Here is an 18,670-nt window from a genome sequence, read left to right on the forward strand (position 1 = left end):
TTCCTCACTATTTTGACAAATGTCAGGATAATTTTTTTTCTGGTCGAATGGCTTGCCCATCATTAAGGGGTCATGAAGTGTCCATGCAAGGAGACAGAGAAGGCTAAAGGGCTCAGAAGGGTCCAGAGAGAGTAAGGTGCTGTAAACCAAGTAAGAAGAATCTTTCAATGAGAGGGACGTCCACTGGGCAATACACATCCACGAGAAGCCAGCAACGGTACAAATGACTTGGCTGAAAGAATTCAATGTTTGTCTCTGGGAAAGCATACCAGTAAGAGGGTTGACGTAGACGTCATATTGCAAGGGGTTGGTTAGGGAAGGCTATTCAAGAAGTGAAAACCACAGCCGTTCAGCAAAGCGAGCTACAACGAACTATCCAGTGATACAAGGAGCCTCTTACTGCAGACGGTCCCCAACTTAAGATGGTTTATGATTGTTTGACTTGACGATGGTGTGGAAGCATCATGCACACGGCAGAAACCATACTTTGAATTTTGAATTTGATCTTCTCCCAGGCTAGTGCTATGGGTACACTACTCTGTCACGATGCTGAACAGTGGTAGCGGCCGCAGCCCTCAGTCAACCCCGTGATCGCCAGGGTTAACCACTGATACATTGGCAACCATTCTGCTCGTCACTTGCAGTACAGTATTCAATACATTATGTGGGAGAGTCGACATCTTCTTACAAAATAGGCTTTGGGTTAGATGATTTTGTCCAACTGTAGGCTAATGTAAGTGTTCCAAGCACGTTTAAGGTAGGCCAGGCTGAGCTATGCTGTCTGGCAGGGTAAAGTATATTACACGTCGGAAAGCAAACCCGTCATAAGTCGAGGAAGACTTGTATAGAGAAATATCAGAGAGAGACAAAGAAGGTATTGTGGGAGGGTCTCTAAATGATGCTTAACTCTGGCTTTGCCTATAGCGCTGAATGTGAATTTGGAGACAAAAAAGACTGGTGAAATTGGAGACAAACCAAACATAACTACTTAATTTTTTTTTTAATTTTAAGTTTACTTATTCATTTTGAGAGAGAGAGAAAGAGCAAGTGGGGAGGGGCAGAGGGGTAGGGAGACACGGAATCCAAGCAGGCTCCGGGCTCTGAGCTGTCAGCACAGAGCTCGACGCGAGGCTGGAAGCCACGAACCACGAGATCCTGACCTGAGCCAAAGTTGGACGCTCAACTAACTGAGCCACCCAGGCGCCCCTGGCTACTTAATTAAAAAAAAAATCTGAATAATGTCAAATAGATAGGTTCGACATCGCGTTAAACTAAACATACATGCTCTTGACCTCCTCCTACTTGAAAATCTCTATTTCCTGGGGGGATAGAAATATACAATGTGATTAATATGATGGCTATTTTTCATGCTGGTGGTTTTTTCGCTATAATTATAAATTATAATGAAACTATCTCACAGTGCCTGGGTGACCCAGTTGGTTGAGCGTCCGACTCTTAATTTCAGCTCAGGTCATGATCCCAGGGTCGTGGAATCAAGCCCCATGTCAGGCTCCATACCAAGCATGGAGCCTGCTTGAGACTCTCTCTCTCTCTCTCTCTCTCTCTCTCTCTCTCTCTCTCCCTCTGCCTCTGTCCCCAATTCATACACACTCTCCCCCTCTCTCACTCTAAAATAAAATTAAAAAAAAACTGTCTCTCATGTAGATTTTAAGTGACACCATTTCTCTCGTCAAAAAGATACTCTTTCCATTAGGAATCATAGGTCAGATCTTTTTAGCACCCCAAACGCCAGCCCCACATTTTATTAGATTCTGCTTTATAAAGTTCTCTGGTTGCATCATAAAGGGTCTCTCCAAATAAACTCAGGGAAGACATAGTCTAATAACACAAACAACAACTATGACTCTATCAGCAGCAATACCAGAAAGAATATCATTTGTATTGCACTTTATATAAAGCAGTTTCACATATATCATCTCATAAGTTAATCCTCACAAACCCCCCCAAAAGCCAATAAGACTTTGTTTCATTTTACCAAGCAAATCGAAGGTGGGGAGAGTGAGACGGGGTCAGGCCACACAGCTCCGTAGGACCTGTGTTCCAGGCAGAGTTCTGTCCTGTGGTATCAGAACCCCACTGATTGCACAAGGTGGCTCTGGTCTGGGATGAACACCTCTGAGGACTTCTACTGCAGTGACAGGTGACAACTTTCCCTGAAGTTACGAACGTTCCCGTCTGTAATTTAAAGACTATAACGATGAGAGGAAGTGTTCTATTTCCTAACGTGCTCGCAGATGCCCGTGTCTGTGCTGCGACTCTGGCTCCCTTTTTCCCTTGTGAGCTTGGGCAGGAGGGTTTTACCTGTTCTTGAGAATGCATGGAAGTTTAAAGTGTCCGCTTCGGTTGTGCACCATGAAGTCTCCGCAGGAGTGAGGCTCTACACTTCTAAATGAGACAGGACCAGGAGAGGCGTGGTGCTTGGCCAAGAATGTGTATCTCACTGCTCTGGCCCTTGGGTCTCCGAATGTCCCTCTCATCGAGCTTTCTGAAGCATACGGGGTCTATACAAGCACAGACTTGCTATCATCCTGGCATGGATAATTGCTCCTGTGCCGATTCCCTCCTGGTGGGAGTCAGAAGGTTCCAGATAGCCTTGATGAAAGACTAAGACTCTTCCAGACTAAGAGCCCGAACAATTGACATTTTATTTACACAGTTGATGCTGAATGAAGTTCAATACTTATCGATTCTTGCTTGTTTGCTAAGGGCTATGATGTAGAAAATGTGCTATTAAAAAAAGGAAAATTTATTTATTGGACTATGAAGAATAGAGGCAATTGAAAGCCCGGCAGCCCTATATACGGAACAATCATTTTGGCCCCTTAACTCATGGTAAGACGAATGTTAAATGTAATAAGTAGCAACTCACTGCTTCCAGCCCAGCCTCGGTGGCCCTTGGGAATGCGTGCGCCATTGCAGGGAGAAAATGAACCCACTCAGGAGGAAAAAAATAAAGACAAAAGGACACGGAGCAAAAAGTATTATCTACACAAGCAAGTACATTATGAAAAGCATTAGTACTGTCACCAAGAAGCATAAAGCCTAATTCTACCTGTGCTACAGCCGCAGCTCAGGGACAGTAGTTTCGTGGGCCAGGTTACGAGTCTTGCGACAGAGCAGAGATGGCAAGCGAGTGGCCTGAGCGGCCACCATGTCTGCAGTCCTTTGGGAACCTCTGCCAATCACAAGTGTCCCTCACAGAGCCTGGGACAGCAGTGCCTACCCAACGGTCAGAGCTCACCTGCAGGTCGGTGGAAACTAGATCTTTCCATGCTGTATCGGACAGTGCACGTGGGAGGTTTTAAACTGGGAGGAATCTAATTCTTGTATAGAAAGGGGGTATTCCCGTAATTTCAGGATCGCGGCACAAATGAATTGAGAGAGCAAACGTGGAGGGAGGTCTGGCTTCTACGCAAGATTCCTGCAACTCCCTAAGCGCTGCACACTCATTTCCTTCAGGATTTTTGTGTTTTTTTTAAAGATTTCTGTTATTGCACAACAGAAGACACACTCCATGGGTGTGGGATGGCGTGCATTTCACATGTTGATTACATGTTTGGAGCATCGTTCAGTTTCCCTGAAAAAGTTGCACCTGGAAAAAATGTCTCACCACGACGACTAAGTAAAGTAGCATAAAACACCTCTGAAGGTATTGACCATGTAACTTGGGAACACTCTAATAACTGTAACTTGTCAGGCAGGATGAAGCATAGCTTCCCTTGGTACCATGTTCGAAGCAGCAGTGAAGAAGTGGATAAAACGGAGGCAGAGGAATAACAGGTACCTCCAGCCTGTTTTAAAAAGCTGTGGACAACTGACAGTAAGAATTATTTAAAAAAACAGTGAATACTGTCTGACAGGCTCTCCATGGCTATCGCAATACTACGCCTTTCTGGAAAACTGTGTCTATAGGGCTTGCCATTTTTCCTTAATTTAAATTGGATGCTTAAATATTTATAAAGGGGAAAAGCAGTGAAATTGTTTTACCTTGAGCCTTATCATCAAAAAGATCTGTTTTAATTTGGTTCTCTGATCTGAATGCTCCCAACCAACTAACAAGCAGGGATTTAATTCATTCTGCCTATCTGAGGATAGTTTCTTGACACAGAACAATATTTCAGTTTTTACCTGAGTCCTGATTTTACTCTACTCTTGTCAATCCCATTTGATAGCACATAACTAGTGATTTTAGGATATTAGTTCCCTTTTATTCCATGAAACGTTGTATTTGTGTTGCTTGGTTTTAATTTGGAAAAGGCGTAAATTGTTTTCTCTTTCAAATTAGAAGAGAATGAATGATGACTTAGAAGTCTGCTTTAAAAGAACATCTTCTGGGGCACTTGGGTGGCTCAGTCGGTTAAGCATCCCTAAGGATCCTTGGTTTCAGCTCAGGCCATGATTTCACAGTTTGTGAACTGAAATCCCACGTTGGGCTCTGCACTGACCGTGACGAGCCTGCTTGCGAGTCTCTCTCTCCCTCTCCCTCTGCACCCCTCCCCCACTCTGTCTCTCTCAAAATAAATAAACAAACATTAAAAAAAAAAGGAACATCTTCCACAGAGAACTGGGGAATTAAAAGCAGTTCTTGTTTCAGTGGGTCAGTTTGGCCAAACCCTACCCATGAGGCCTTGAGGCCATGAGATGGGAGGTTTCCTCATGTCAACCAGCACTGCAAAAACGACTTCTGACCAACAATGGGGGGTTGCTTATAAACAGTATGGTTGCACAGCTATAACTATCTTAGAATATATTTATGGATATGAATTTTGTTAATGCCAAATATCCTGTATACCTCTACCTTTTATACATACATTAAACACATATTTACTGAAAGCCTTCTGATTATGGGCACAATGCCATTGCTAAGGGGATAGGAAAATGAACAAGGTAATCCATTTTGCCCTTAAAGGTAAAGGAAGCTAAAATTTATGAGACACTTACCACCTGCCATACCCAAGGCTGCACCTATGTTACAACCAGAATCCTTCTCAAAAATAATGCTGAGAGGTTGTGTGACTTTTGTCAGCTAAGTGATAAAATGGCTTGTGAGATTTCTTTTTATATGTCTTTATTTGTACATCTCTATTCTGGGGAATTTGTGTGATTAAGCTACGTTCCCCTCCCTTCCCTTTCTTTATTCTGAAATTAGGGAGGAAAAAAAAAGTCACTGTATTCAATTTCATCTCTCCCTACCCCACCCCCTCTTTTTAAAAAAGAATTCACAGTCAGAGATTTCCACTGAAGAGGCTATTTCTGGACTGGCTCTGCTGTAGATGGGGGTGGGGGAGCGGGGGGAGGCAGAGAAAACCTGATCCAAGCACAGGCGTTCCTTTGTACCTCAATGGACAATCAACAGACTAACTCAGGAAAGGAATTCCAAGTATAGTTGTCTTAATAGGCTAAAATTAGAAGGGGGGGGGTAGGACGGAGGTAAGAGGGAACGGAAAGGGAGAGAGAGGGGAGCGCAAACGTACTCTGTCAATTCTTCATCTTGGAACCTGTATTTATTATCATATTCATTTAAGTAAAATTTCAAGTCAGTATTTCAATGCTAGCTGTCCCTATTTTAAGTCCTCTTAAAATATGGTAGGGGGAAGGAGGCCTTGACAATCAAACAGTCCTCCTATCAATAATTCAAAAGATATTTTGAGAGTCATCCTAATATATTCGATTATTAGACAGGCTTACTGGAAAAATAAAATTAAAATGAGTGCCTGATTATTTTCTGTTTTTAAGTCAACACTACAAGGAACATTTATGGAGATGAAATATATTCGCAATAAGAATGCTTAGAAATAAATGCTATTAAGAACGCTTAGGGAATGATTATATTTTATTTCAATGGAAAAAACAATTGAACTCTGGTCTTGTCTTCTGTTTCAACATCATGTCTCTCTGTCCCTCCTCTTCTTGTAATAAATATTCTCTTGCCAGCCGTGCTACTGACAATAATGTAGGTGAACTCTGCACCATGTACATCTGTCATTATTAATGACCCTGGGAGAGAGAAACGATAACTCACTCTTTTAGGAACCAAGCCGGCAAAACGCTATAGAAATTTCCTTTCACGTTTTCTGCTGTAAGAATATTTGCATTGACCCTTTCTAAATTCACCAACAAGCATCAGTGGAGGAACAGGGGGAAAAAAACCCTCATATTTTTAACTTCAATTGAAAAGTACTGTTAATACAACAAGTACTTCACTTGTTGCTCTGTGAAGGATTTTATGACAGCGGGACTATATGTACTCAGTGTTTTAGGTATACAATACATTTAATCCTTTTAAAGCTCAGGCCATAAAGAATTTTATGGTAGGAAACATCTCCTTTACTCACAGGCTTAAAGAACTTTCAGCAGGCCTAGCCCGCAGCGTGTCCTTACTAAAATACTTATTCTATTCCCTAGGTTTATAAAAGTATATATTTATTTTAAATTGAGACTTTTACAGATTTTGTGCTTGAATTCTGAAAGAAGTCTTAAGACACCATGTTTTTATTGTCAGAACACAAACCAAATGTTAACAGAGACAAAGAAAAAGAAATACGTGTTTCTTTAAGAACAAAGAGCTCTTTAATTACTTCTCAGAAAAATTAGGGGATGATTGTGTTAATACTGTGCCAGAAATAGCCACAAAAAGTCTGTTGCAGCCACTTTTCCATGGAGGGACAGGTAACATTCTCTAATAAAATTAAAATACACCGATTCGCACAGACATTTATTTCCAACTAGTCTGTCGGTAACAGCTTTCTGTCTGTTCTCCACTTCAAGCTGCCTGTATTAGAGAGAATTAGAGAGAAGAGAAGTATCAGCTACTTCTCTTTAGCATTGATGGCTGATGAAATATTGTCAGGAGGGTTATTCTGACTTACTGGAAATGGGCTTTTCCAGAACATAAAGTTGGAAACTTCAACAGATTGGGAGGGCTTGGTTAAAGCCACTAATATGCTCTGCTAAGTCTCTCCTGTCTCCCCACCGGTTCCTTCTACTATTTTATTGACATGTGAGCTTCTAGAAATGTCACCTGTTGTCAGTGGTAAAATACTGTTAGTAGGGGTACCCTGTTAATAATAGCTCTCTTAGAAAGTGTAAAGGAATATTAGAAAAAATAATTCTTCCAACAGGGTTTTGGAAACACAGTAAAATATCCACAAAATGTAAACATTCTCTACCCAAATCCCAAACTAAAACAGAATTTTCCAAATGTAATATAAATGCAAACGTCATTGGATATGCAGATGAATACTCTGTAGTAGTAACTCCAGATTCCGTCTTTTCGAATGATAAATCATGCCAAATAATCAAGGAACAGACCAAGCAAAGAAATATATAAAGTGGACAGTCAGCAGTGGGCCCTCCAATTCTATATGTCTGAAAATGTTCAGAATCGTTCCGATACTACACCATAGCATTGATCAACACAGCCTTTGATCTGACACATATTCTACCATCAAACTTCAAGGAAAGCAATCCCCTCGATTTTTATGTGCACAGTTCAATGAATGAATGAATCGATCAACAATAATTAGGTCTATTCCAATTCTATACTTTTTAGCTCCCAGCAGCAACCAAAGGCTGCCTTCAAGTTCTGAATTAGTTTGTCAACATTCACTTTTAAGAAAAGTAAAATCCATTAAACATGTTTGACTTTTTAAAACTATATGATGCCAAATAACCAATGTGAAGTTGTCATTTTCAATTTCGTTTTTGGCTCGAATGTCAATATGTGGAAGGGAGCCAGCGGGCTTTGTGTTGGGAGAGGGTCTCTTCCATTTTACCAAATGATCCCAGCATTGGTCTTATTGTAGAAAGGAAAAGAGGGGGTGTGAGGTTTGAGAGGAAGAGAATGAGAGAGGAGAGGCTTTCTTTGCAAAGCTTCCATTCTCTGAATTTCCCTTTACAAATTTTCTGGTTGAATCAAACCTTCCCTCCAAAGCTCATAGAGACTCAAACCTCGTGGAATAGAGGAGTTATGGGGCGCACATTCTTTCACTCGCCATCTCCATCCCTGTTCTCTCTCCCCACCTGTTCCCACCCAGATGACAGAATCAGGCCAAATAGGTTTGTTTCCATCTCTCTCTGTTACTGTTTTTGCTAAACAGACTCCCCTCAGCAGCACTATAAGGAGGCCTACACCCTGGTCCCTCTTACATTTTAAGTCACTTGAACTAAAAAAGAAGTATCAATAAACATTTCAGGGACATAAAAATCATTCAATTCAATAAACTGCTCTGAATCAAATTAGTGTGACCACTTTATCCTTAAAACTGCAAAAACATTGTGATACTGAATATTCAGTATTACCAGTGGGGCAAATTGGCCCAGGTCAAATGCGCAAATCTAAAAAACGAGATTGCTAAATTTCTCGGCTTGATAGCTTCGTAATAAATAATGTGCTTCTCTATTCAATCTGTACATTAAGTCTTTTATGTGGCCTTAAGGCACTCTGTGATGGCTATGCCCATTACCATGTGGCCATAGAAACTGACACATTTATTTCTTGGATTAGTGTGCCATTGAAAATATTAATATGATGCAGTAAATGGGGATTTAATCTAATCTACTGATGGTAGGATGAAGTTAGTAAAAGGTTGAGTGCCCTTATGGAGAAAGAAAGATTATATCCGCAAAGGGAAGGTTGTTATTGGTTACAAAGATCAACTGAGCAGCCTATGACATGTGATGCAGTCTCTACATTTAAACAGACTTTGTCAAGTTCAGCATCAAAGGCTTTCTGCAGGCTCAAGAACGCTTTTCATATATATCTTCCAGATTGTGATATCTGAACAGAAACACCTTCTATCCATAAGCATAAACAGCAGAACACGGCTCTCACGGCATACTTTGTGAAGCATGGTGCCCAGCATGAGACTGACATGCCCGAAACCATTTTTGCAAAATTTGTTTTGGTCTGATTTGAAGGCATTTGCTTAGCCTTACGGCTCTGCCAAGGATTCCAAAAAATATCAGAAGAACTTCATCGAAGAAAGCCAATTATATTTTAACATGTTCTGAGAAAATGCAGCTAATCGATTTCACTATTCGTTTTGTTAATTTCGGACTTGAAATCAGGTATCGATAAATATTCCTTTTGTTGTGGGATAGATCACATTCGACTCTGGTGTCTCCTAATAATTCACAGGACTCCAGGTCTGCTCCCCCCCTTACTCTGCAGCAAACTACATAAATTTCAAAGATATATTCTGACAGATGAGGCATTGTTGAAAAGCAAAGTACAGCACTTTGTCCTTGAAACGTTAACATGTAATGCCATAAAGTATTCAAATAATAATTTACTCAATCTTTCAGGGTAATTAATTAAAATGCTCGAGATGTTGGAGAAAATCACCTTGAGCTTATAAAACTGGAAAGCCCCCCCCCTTTCCTCTCTGAATACAAGCTGCCCCAGCAGACCTACCACATGCTTTCCCAGTTATGGGGTTTGATTTCAGAAGATAATAAATAGCCAGGATCTAATTTTGCCATGTCACAACCGATTATGTTTCACAAGAAAAGGTGGAGTGCTCACCTACCAGATGAAGGTGAAACATAAAACCACTTTTATTTATGTCATGTGTCCAAATCCAACTCAACCTGGCCCTGGGTACTGTGAGTATGTGGACTTTTGCTGTCATGAGAATTTATGTACCTCAAGAACGCGTCAAATATAAACATAAATTTAATCAAAGGGATGGAAACCTTTATTATAAAAAAAATAAAACACGTTTTTGACATCGAATATAAATTATTTTAATGTGTTTTTTACTACTTTTCGGAAGGTCACCAAGAAAGAATAAGACGTTAAACAGATACAGCCTGTGGCTATCTCTTAATTCGGGTGATGATTAGCAGTATAATTTAGATCCAGAGTTATTGTTAGAGGTGTTTTTTTTTTTCCTTTCGAATTTCATTTCAGCTCACTGTCTTCATCGATCGATCGCACTAGATGGTTGTTCCATTATGTACTTATGCGGGCGTAGGTAACAACGTAAAGGAAAATGTGTCCAAAGAATTTTTATTTCCACTGGGAATCCAATCAGGCCTAAGTCTTTGAACCTTCCAGTGAAATGAGGGACTCTGGACATTTTCTGGATAAGTTAGGCCAAAACTACGTTTCCAGATCATGAGTCTAACTGCTCCAGCATTCCATTTTGGGTGCAGAATCAAAGGCAGAGTTTGGACATCAGAGTTCCTGTTTCTGTTCATGTCAGGAGGATAAAACAGAAGGCTGATGACAATAGATTAACAAGCCCAGGGTATTACTCAGCCGTTCTCCTCAGTTGGGTAGGCTTTGGACAGAATTTTAATGACTAAAAAAATTGCATATGATGAATAAGGATGTCATTTTCAATTAACATGAACAAAGGATCATTCCCATATTTGGCAAATGAGGTAGCTGTGGTGTAAGAAAAGCTGGAGCATTCACAGACAGTGCATCACCACTTGCAAAGCAAAACAAACCGATGACATCTGGGTCCCCTTGCACAGCGACATGATTACAGGTTTTAGCAGGTACTTGTTAGCCACAAGTTATGGATCGCACTGGTAGCCTTCTAGCAACCAAAAATAACACTGCTGTTAGTCTTATTAAGTTAGTGAAACGTAATACTTTCACATCAACGGACGACGAAATGTGTCAGCAGCCAAGTTCATTTAGGATAAATGAAGTGTAGACCTAAAGAGAACTATGATAGCATTTCATGACACGTTGGAAATCAAGCTTAGCCTCTTTGAACTCGCTTTGCAAAAGGCCTTTTCAGAGAGCCTAAGGCTGACGGAGACGTGGCAGGTGTGCTCAGAACGTAGCGTGCACACTCAGGGCACAGCACGGGTGTGCTCAGGACTGCACACGCCCAATCAGGATTGCACGAGACAGCCATTAGCTTTCAGTCACGTCTTGCTGTGTGTTTTCCCACTTCAGGTTCGTGTCAGGTGGTTGTGGGACCATCCCAGCGACCTCTCTGGGCTCTTCGATGATCTGCAGGCACATTCATCTAGCACTCCTGCTAGTCCCTCAAGAAGCTCCTATTTTATTTAGGAGCCGTCTGTTGAAAGTGACTTCTCAGTTTCAGTGACTCCCATGGAATCCCCTTCACTCCTGGGTGGCAGGTAAGACCTCATGGAAGCAAGTCCAGTTTGACTTAATTCATACCATTAGCCATAAATTCTGTGGGCTAACACCACCATCCGCTCCGGGAATGTAAGGTTTTATGACCAGCATTCTCCAGTGATGGCCCATCAAAGTGAAGTCCCCATTGGACTAAATTTGCTGGCCATCGATGTGGTCAGATGCTTTCAGTGCACTATGACCAAATACAGAATCATCTTTTCCCAACAGCGTTTTAAGCTTTGCCTGGAACTAACAGCTCTTTGGTAGTACCCACCACTTGCTTCCAATGCACGTATGACCAGCCATCATGGAATGTCAAGAGATGGGCCTTGTGTATCCTTTGTGTATCTCTCATGAGATTTAGAAAGAAAAGGCAAAGGGGCGCCTGGGTGGCTCAGTCGGTTGAGCGTCTGACTTCCGCTCAGGTCATGATCTACCAGCTCGTGAGTTCGAGCCCCGCGTCGGGCTCTGTGCTGACAGCTCGGAGCCTGGAGCTGTGCCTCCCTCTGTCTCTGCCCCAACCCACTCACATTCTGTCTCTGTCTCTCTCAAAAATAAATAAACATTAGAAAAAAAATTTTTTTAAATAAGGAAAAGGCAAAGCAGAGAATGCCAATGGCACCTGATATAAACAGAGGTGTCTCCAAAAAAGGAGGGCTTGGGGATGCTGGGGAGAGTTAAATATAACTTTCCCAAGGTCATGAGCTCCCTGGAGAAGAAATTCAGGTATCCCAAAATCGCTGCTCTCAGCTGGGTCCTCAGGGTTGCTCACAAATCCTTGTTCTTATCTTTCTTGACTCCTTCCTCACCTCCCAGGCTCTGTTATGAACCTTCACTCATCTCGTCAAGGCCAGTAAAGAACCCCATCTCCTCGCTCAGATCATTTGAGTCCACCTTTTATTTTTAAAATTTTTTTAATGTTATTTATTTTTGAGACAGAGAGAGACAGAGCGTGAGCAGGGGAGGGGCAGAGAGAGAGGGAGACACAGAATCAGAAGCAGACTCCAGGCTCCAAGCCGTCAGCACCGAGCCCGACGCGGGCCTCGAACTCATGGGCCGTGGGATCATGACCTGAGCCAAAGTCGGATGCTTCACCGACTGAGTCACCCAGGCGCCCCCGAGTCCATCTTTTAGTTCACTGAGCTATCAGAAACATTTGTGGGAGCTGCTTCGAGTCTGAGATCCGTAATACAAATCAGCCACCTTCTGCATTTGTCCTTACCTGCTTCCCTCCTGTTAAAAAGCACAGATGTCCTTTCTTCCACTGAAGACTCCAGCCTCAGTGGGTCCTGAGCTTTGTCTCCAAGAGCTGTGACTCCACCAGATCTCCCCACTCACTCCTCCTCCAACAGCACCATCCTCTTCCGTTTAAATATCCCCAAGTCACTTGTATCCAAAAACAGCCACTCTGGCTCTGTCTCCCCCAGATACTGCTCTAGCTCTTTCTTTCTCTTCTTTTTAATTTTTTTTTTCAACGTTTATTTATTTTTGGGACAGAGAGAGACAGAGCATGAACGGGGGAGGGGCAGAGAGAGAGGGAGACACAGAATCGGAAACAGGCTCCAGGCTCTGAGCCATCAGCCCAGAGCCTGATGCAGGGCTCGAACTCACGGACCGCGAGATCGTGACCGGGCTGAAGTTGGACGCTTAACCGACTGCGCCACCCAGGCGCCCCTTTCTCTTCTTAGGTAAATGTATTTGAAGAGCCGTTCCTACCCTTGGTCTTCAGCTTCAATTCCCCGCTGCTTCAATTCACTGTCTGGCTCCAACGAGCCTCAGCACTCCATGAAAACTACTTTCATCAAGTTGTCAATGAGGTCCATTCTACGGCTGTTTTTCAGTCTTTATCTTATTACAGTATTCACTACCGATGGCATGCTCCCTAGAGTTCCTGACGGCTCCTTCTTTTCTTTTTGAAAATCTCTCCCTCTGTTCACCACTTAAAACTTGGGTGCCCTACGGTTCCATTCTTGGTGTATCACTCTTCCTGGAAAATAAGCTGTTCTTGGGTCACACACTGATCTGGGTTTCAGTCGTAACTCAGTTTTGGCCCAATTCCTCCTCTGTAAAATGGGGTTGATAATTGTACCTCTCTTACAGGCTTGTTGTAAGAATGACATAAATCAGGTAGAGAGCTCAGCACAGGGCTTTGCACATGCCTGGTAAATGCTGTCAGTAAATGTTGTTACCATGTTAGAAATGATTTCCTCTCTCCGTGACTGGCATCCAAGCAATCATCCACATCTGATTTTCCCTCCTGTATAAATTACAAATCTTTCCATTGATCTCAGCCACGATAGATCAGTGCTGCTACTTCCTTCTCCCTTCATCTCCATCTAGATCGATGGTCTTCAAAATTTGTTCCAAGAAGCCCTAGGATTTCTTCTTTTTCTACGTCCTATATTTACTCAATTTCAGGGTTGGATTTTTTTTCTCAAGAACGCTGTTGCTGTTATAAAGACAGTTGGGAAACTCACAATTTGAGAGATTCCTAATTGGTACTCCTGCTTTCCACTCTGTCCTTACAAATCCATGCACTGCATGGCTCGCTCCAAAACCTACATCTGACAGGTCACCCTCAATAACACGTTTAAATGGCTTCTTGTCAATATCAGCAAATAAATGCCAAGTTCTTTAACATAAACCATGAGGCGAGAGTCTAAGCCTACTTCTTATCCCTTGTTCTAGCAAAACCATTCCCTAGGGAGCTTCCAAAGGCTCATGATGATTCAGGCCCACACTTTGACTCATGCTGGTCTCTTCCAATGTCACCCGGCTAATTCTCATTGATCCTTCAATTCCCATCATTTCCTCCAAAAGGTCTTTTGTGAAGTCCAGTTGGATTAGGGCCTCCCTTTGTCTTCTCTGAGCATTATTCTACTTTAGCCCTTCCACAATATATTGTGATTACCTGTTTATGTGTCTCACAGCCCTTTAAGACTGTGAGCTTTTGGGGACAGCAATGGTACCCTATTTACCAAGAACAGGGTAAGTGCTTTAGCAATGTTTGTTGCTTTGGCGGAAGCTGTGTGTTCTTGGAAAGCAACAAGGTGTAGTGGAAAGAACACTGGAGAGGATTGGCAAACAGCTGATGGGTTGGATACCAAAACCAACGAGTGAGCACTGCATCTAGAAATAGAATCTGAGGCTGTCTCTCGGCAGAGCAAGAAAAGTCAGGAGATCTCTTAGTACTTTCCTCATGGGCACAGGAAAGGTAGGATTTCTGCAGCTAAAACCTTCCTGTCCTTCCTGTGTAGGCTCTGAGGTGACAGCCTTTTTCTGATTTCTGGTTTTATCACTTAACTGGCTGGGAGGTATTTATTCTGCTTGGGCTTCATCTCTCCCAGTGTCCATTCTCCATCACAGTTGCTAAGAAATAACGCAGGTGAAAGCATTTATACAACTGTAGAGTCCTTGAACAGTCTATTTCTTATTTTTATTTCAATTCCCAATAGAAACAAGCAAAGATAGTAAGTGCTACGTTAACAACCACTGAATGACTATTACGCACTTTGTTATATCTAGACATAGCCTAAGTCTGAGTAGATTACTTCTATTTGAAATATTTCAGTTGCTTGGAATGCTTTTGAACCAACTCTTATGAGTGTTGTTACTTCCATAAACGTTTCCTTTAAGCCTGGTAAAATAATTAGATGTTTACAGCTATCTCTGCACACCTTCATAATAGGGGAATACTTGTCTAGAGAATGTACACTAAGTCTTCTCTTTCTGCTGTGAGGTCGAAACTTTTCTGCTGAGTTTCACTCGCAGCTGGGACCTGTTTGCTTGAAAACACATTCTCGCTTCTGTATATATGGTCTTAATTAAAGAGCAGACTTACTGGGTAACTTGAGTGTCTTAGCCACAAGTCTTAATTTTTTTTTTCTCTAATAATTCAACATGTCTAAAGTAACTCAGAAGGAATCAATTACAGTTGACCCTCGAACAACACCGGTTTGAACTGCGCGGGTCCACTTAAAGAGGATTGTTGGCGAAACATACAGCACTGTACTAGGGAATGTGTTTTCTCTTCCTTATGATTTTCAGAATAACATTTCCTTTCCTCTGACTTTATTGTGAGAGTACAGTGTATAATACATATAGCACACCAAGTATGTGTTAGTGGACTGTGTTATTAGTTTTGGTCAACAACAGGCTGTAAGCAGTTAAGTTTTGTTTTGTTTTTTTTTTTAATTTTGTTTCAGTTTATTTACTTATTTTGAGAAAGAGGGGGGAGGGGCAGAGAGACAGGAAGTGAGAGGGAATCCTAAGCAGGCTCTGTGCCCACAGTGCAGAGCCCGATCAGGGGCTCAAACCCACAAACTGTGAGATCACGACCTGAGCCAAAATCAAGAGTCAGATGCTTAACAAGCTGTGCCACCCAGGCGTCCCTGTAAGTAGTTAAATTTTGGCGGAGTCAACAGTTATAAATGGATTTTCAACTCTGCAGAGGTAGGTGCCCCTTACCCCTGTGTGGTTTCAAACATGAACTGGATATACTTGATCAACCTTTATTGGTTGGCTGGTAAGTGCCAGCAACAAAGTTTTCTGCAGAGACCCTCAAGTCATTGCATTTACTTATCAGCCTGTCACATTAAACATGACAAATAGTCACTTACATATCAAGTATCAAGAGGGTGATGATAAATTATTATTCACTGAAAATTGTGATAAATAAAATATAACAGAGCATGATTCCAATGCGGTTAAAAATTCTATGCCTCACAAATAGATAATACTCAACATATATTAAGTATGTCTCTAATAATATAAATATTTATGCTTAAATAAAAATAGTAAAAGGGCACCTGGGTGGCTCAGTCAGTTAAGCAGCCAGCTTCGACTCAGGTCATGATCTCACGGTCCATGAGTTGCAGCCCCACATTGGGCTCTGTGCTGAGAGCTCAGAGCCTGCAGCCTGCTTTGGATTCTGTGTCTCCCTCTCTCTCTGCCCCTCCCCTGCTCACACTCTGTCTCTCTCTCTCTCTCAAAAATAAATAAACATTAAAAAGATAGTAAAAACAAAAGATACACACTAACAGTAGCAGTAAAAGTTATTTCTCGAAGGGGAATTGGAGGGAAAGTGGGCATATTTTGGTTTTAATTGTGTTTACATTTGTACAACTTAAAATATAACAAATACAATAATAACTGTTACCATTATTATATAATTACCGAGTTCGAAAGATTTATCATAATGGGATTTTTAATTATTATGATAAGTGAAAGTAATAATTAGGTTTGAAAGATACTATAATTAAAATTTTTTTAAAAGACATATCAATACTTGGCATGAGTCACAGTGTAGAAGGCTTTCTGACGCAGTGCAGAATTTGGAAGTAAATATCACTTTTAAGAGACTTGACATGTCTGAAGAATGAGCAGTATTCCTCAAAGTTATCCAAGTCCCCAAGGAGGGATACATTTTCAGGGACAACTCTATGAAGGAAACACATATTTTAGCCATCTTTCATTCTGGTTTCGAAAGAAAGGACATTCAAAGAGCCTTTCTGTCTTACTAATGGCGTCCTATTTGGTATTAGCACAAAAAAGTCCACTGTTATGCTGTATCCCCGTATAATGGTATAAGGAAGATGAAATCATAATTCTCTTCCTAATATTTGCTACTGTCCTTCCCAATTTACTAATATTTGCATTTTCTTTCACAACACCATCACTGACTTCCTTATATCATCAGGACACAAATGTCTGAGAGAGCCCAAAATGTTCTCAGCACCCGAGGGGAGGAATTATATCTGATCATTTTGTATTGTCCCTGGTTTTGTTCATGTTAGTTGAATGAAGTAACCGAAGTCACTCATTTTAGGGCACATTTTCATACCTTAGATCCAAGAAAATACTCGCTCTAAAAGTCTCTCTGTCTCTCTTTTTTGGCTCTCCATAGAAATTTCAGAGACATGCTCTGCTCACATTCCAACACATTAAAGAAAATTACACTTAAGATTTCTTTTTTTTAAATTTTTTTTAACATTTATTCTTTTTTGAGAGACAGAGAGAGACAGAACACAAGCAGGGATGGGGCAGAGAGAGAGGGAGACAGAATCCGAAGCAGGATCCAGGCTCTGAGCTGTCAGCACAGAGCCCGACGCAGGGCTTGAACTCACAAACCGTGAGACCATGACCTGAGCAGAAGTCGGATGATTAACTGACTGAGCCACCCAGGCACCCCTAAGATTTCTAATATTCACTTCAAGGGGCTTTCTTGCATTGTCAGTGTTAACTTTATGTGCATTTATTACGTTCTCACAAGAGAACCCTGCAAGAAAAGTCATATTAAAAACAACAAAAGAGAAGCCGATTCCGGCACGTTCTTTAAAAACAAGACTTCTATAAGGTAAAAGAAATTAGGCATCCTTGGGTAGCTATCCTTCTCACTGAGCCAATGATTTGAATATTGCCGCACACATGCTGGGGATCTCCTTGCTTCAAGAATTCAGCAGAACTGACAGATTGCGGAGTAGATATGCGGAGATGTACTTAGGTCGTTCCTTTAGCACGTCCTCATCTGTCATTTACTAGCCACACGATCTTAAATAATTCACTTAAATGCTCTGAACCTCAGTTTCCTTTACTGTAAAAGGGAGATCCAAACATCCCACTCCCCCCCACTGGAAAGCATTGTTAATATGCTTCAGATGTCTGCATAAGCACCTCGAAACCGATAAGGGGCAATACCAATTAAAGGATAATTGCTCATTATCAAATTACTATAAAAGTATAAATGAATGGTAATGTCTCTTTCACACTCTTATTATCACCTGGTAAAATGGTCTAACATGGTTTTAAAAATGACTTTAATTGGTTTCATTTTCTAACACCCATTAGCACCCCTAAATTAGCAGTTGGAAGGACTTTTATTTGCTCCCTAATACGCAGGGAGCAAATACTAAACCGTCTTAACTTCTTTGCACTTTGTCAATTCTTCTTACTAACTTCAAACTAAAGCTGAAAGTCTTCACAGAGGATGCATCTCACCTCTCATAGAGCGTCTCATACTGAAATTTTGTTCAGTGACATCCAGATTGCTAGGCAGTACCTCAGAGGTCTTCAAACTCTGTGGTGCACACACACACACACAAATATGAATCTAGATTTTGAAGATTAAAACTCTACCCAGATCCACAGCAAAGATAATTTGGCTCCTGTTTCATAGGCAATGGTCATAATAGAACTTCCAGAAGTTTTCGTTTCTTTTCAAGTAATCTCTACTCCCAACCTGGGGCTTGAACTCACGACCCCAAGATCAAAAGTTGCATGCTCTACCGACTGAGTGAGCCAGATGCCCCTATCACTTCTGGTAATTTTAGAGAAAATAAAAATATTGCTGGAGGCCCAGGGTTTCACAGAAGGCAAGCTTGTGTCAACTCTTGTGGATCTGTGATCACAGCCAGGGCGAGCGTAAGGTTAGCACAGCTAAGAACCAGGTCAAGTGTGTTGCTGGTGTCCTTGGCATTATCCCTTTCCTGAATAGCCTCCCGTTCTCTCGATCCTGTGCCCAAATGGTGTGTCCTGTGCACAGTG

The 18,670-nt window shown here is 41.5% G+C and overlaps 1 protein-coding gene and 1 non-coding gene across 3 annotated transcripts in view; one reads left to right on the top strand and one right to left on the bottom strand.

Moving 5' to 3' along the window:
- Positions 1-18,670, bottom strand: part of TOX (thymocyte selection associated high mobility group box) — a 306,345-nt gene that overhangs the window by 264,117 nt on the left and 23,558 nt on the right. The gene's annotated exons all lie outside the window — the stretch shown is intronic.
- On the top strand, positions 11,512-11,596 carry TRNAG-UCC. Its single transcript has one exon. It is a non-coding gene; the product is annotated as a tRNA-Gly (tRNA).

This window comes from Felis catus, chromosome F2, assembly GCF_018350175.1.
Source record: "Felis catus isolate Fca126 chromosome F2, F.catus_Fca126_mat1.0, whole genome shotgun sequence".
NCBI classification, from domain to species: domain Eukaryota; kingdom Metazoa; phylum Chordata; class Mammalia; order Carnivora; family Felidae; genus Felis; species Felis catus.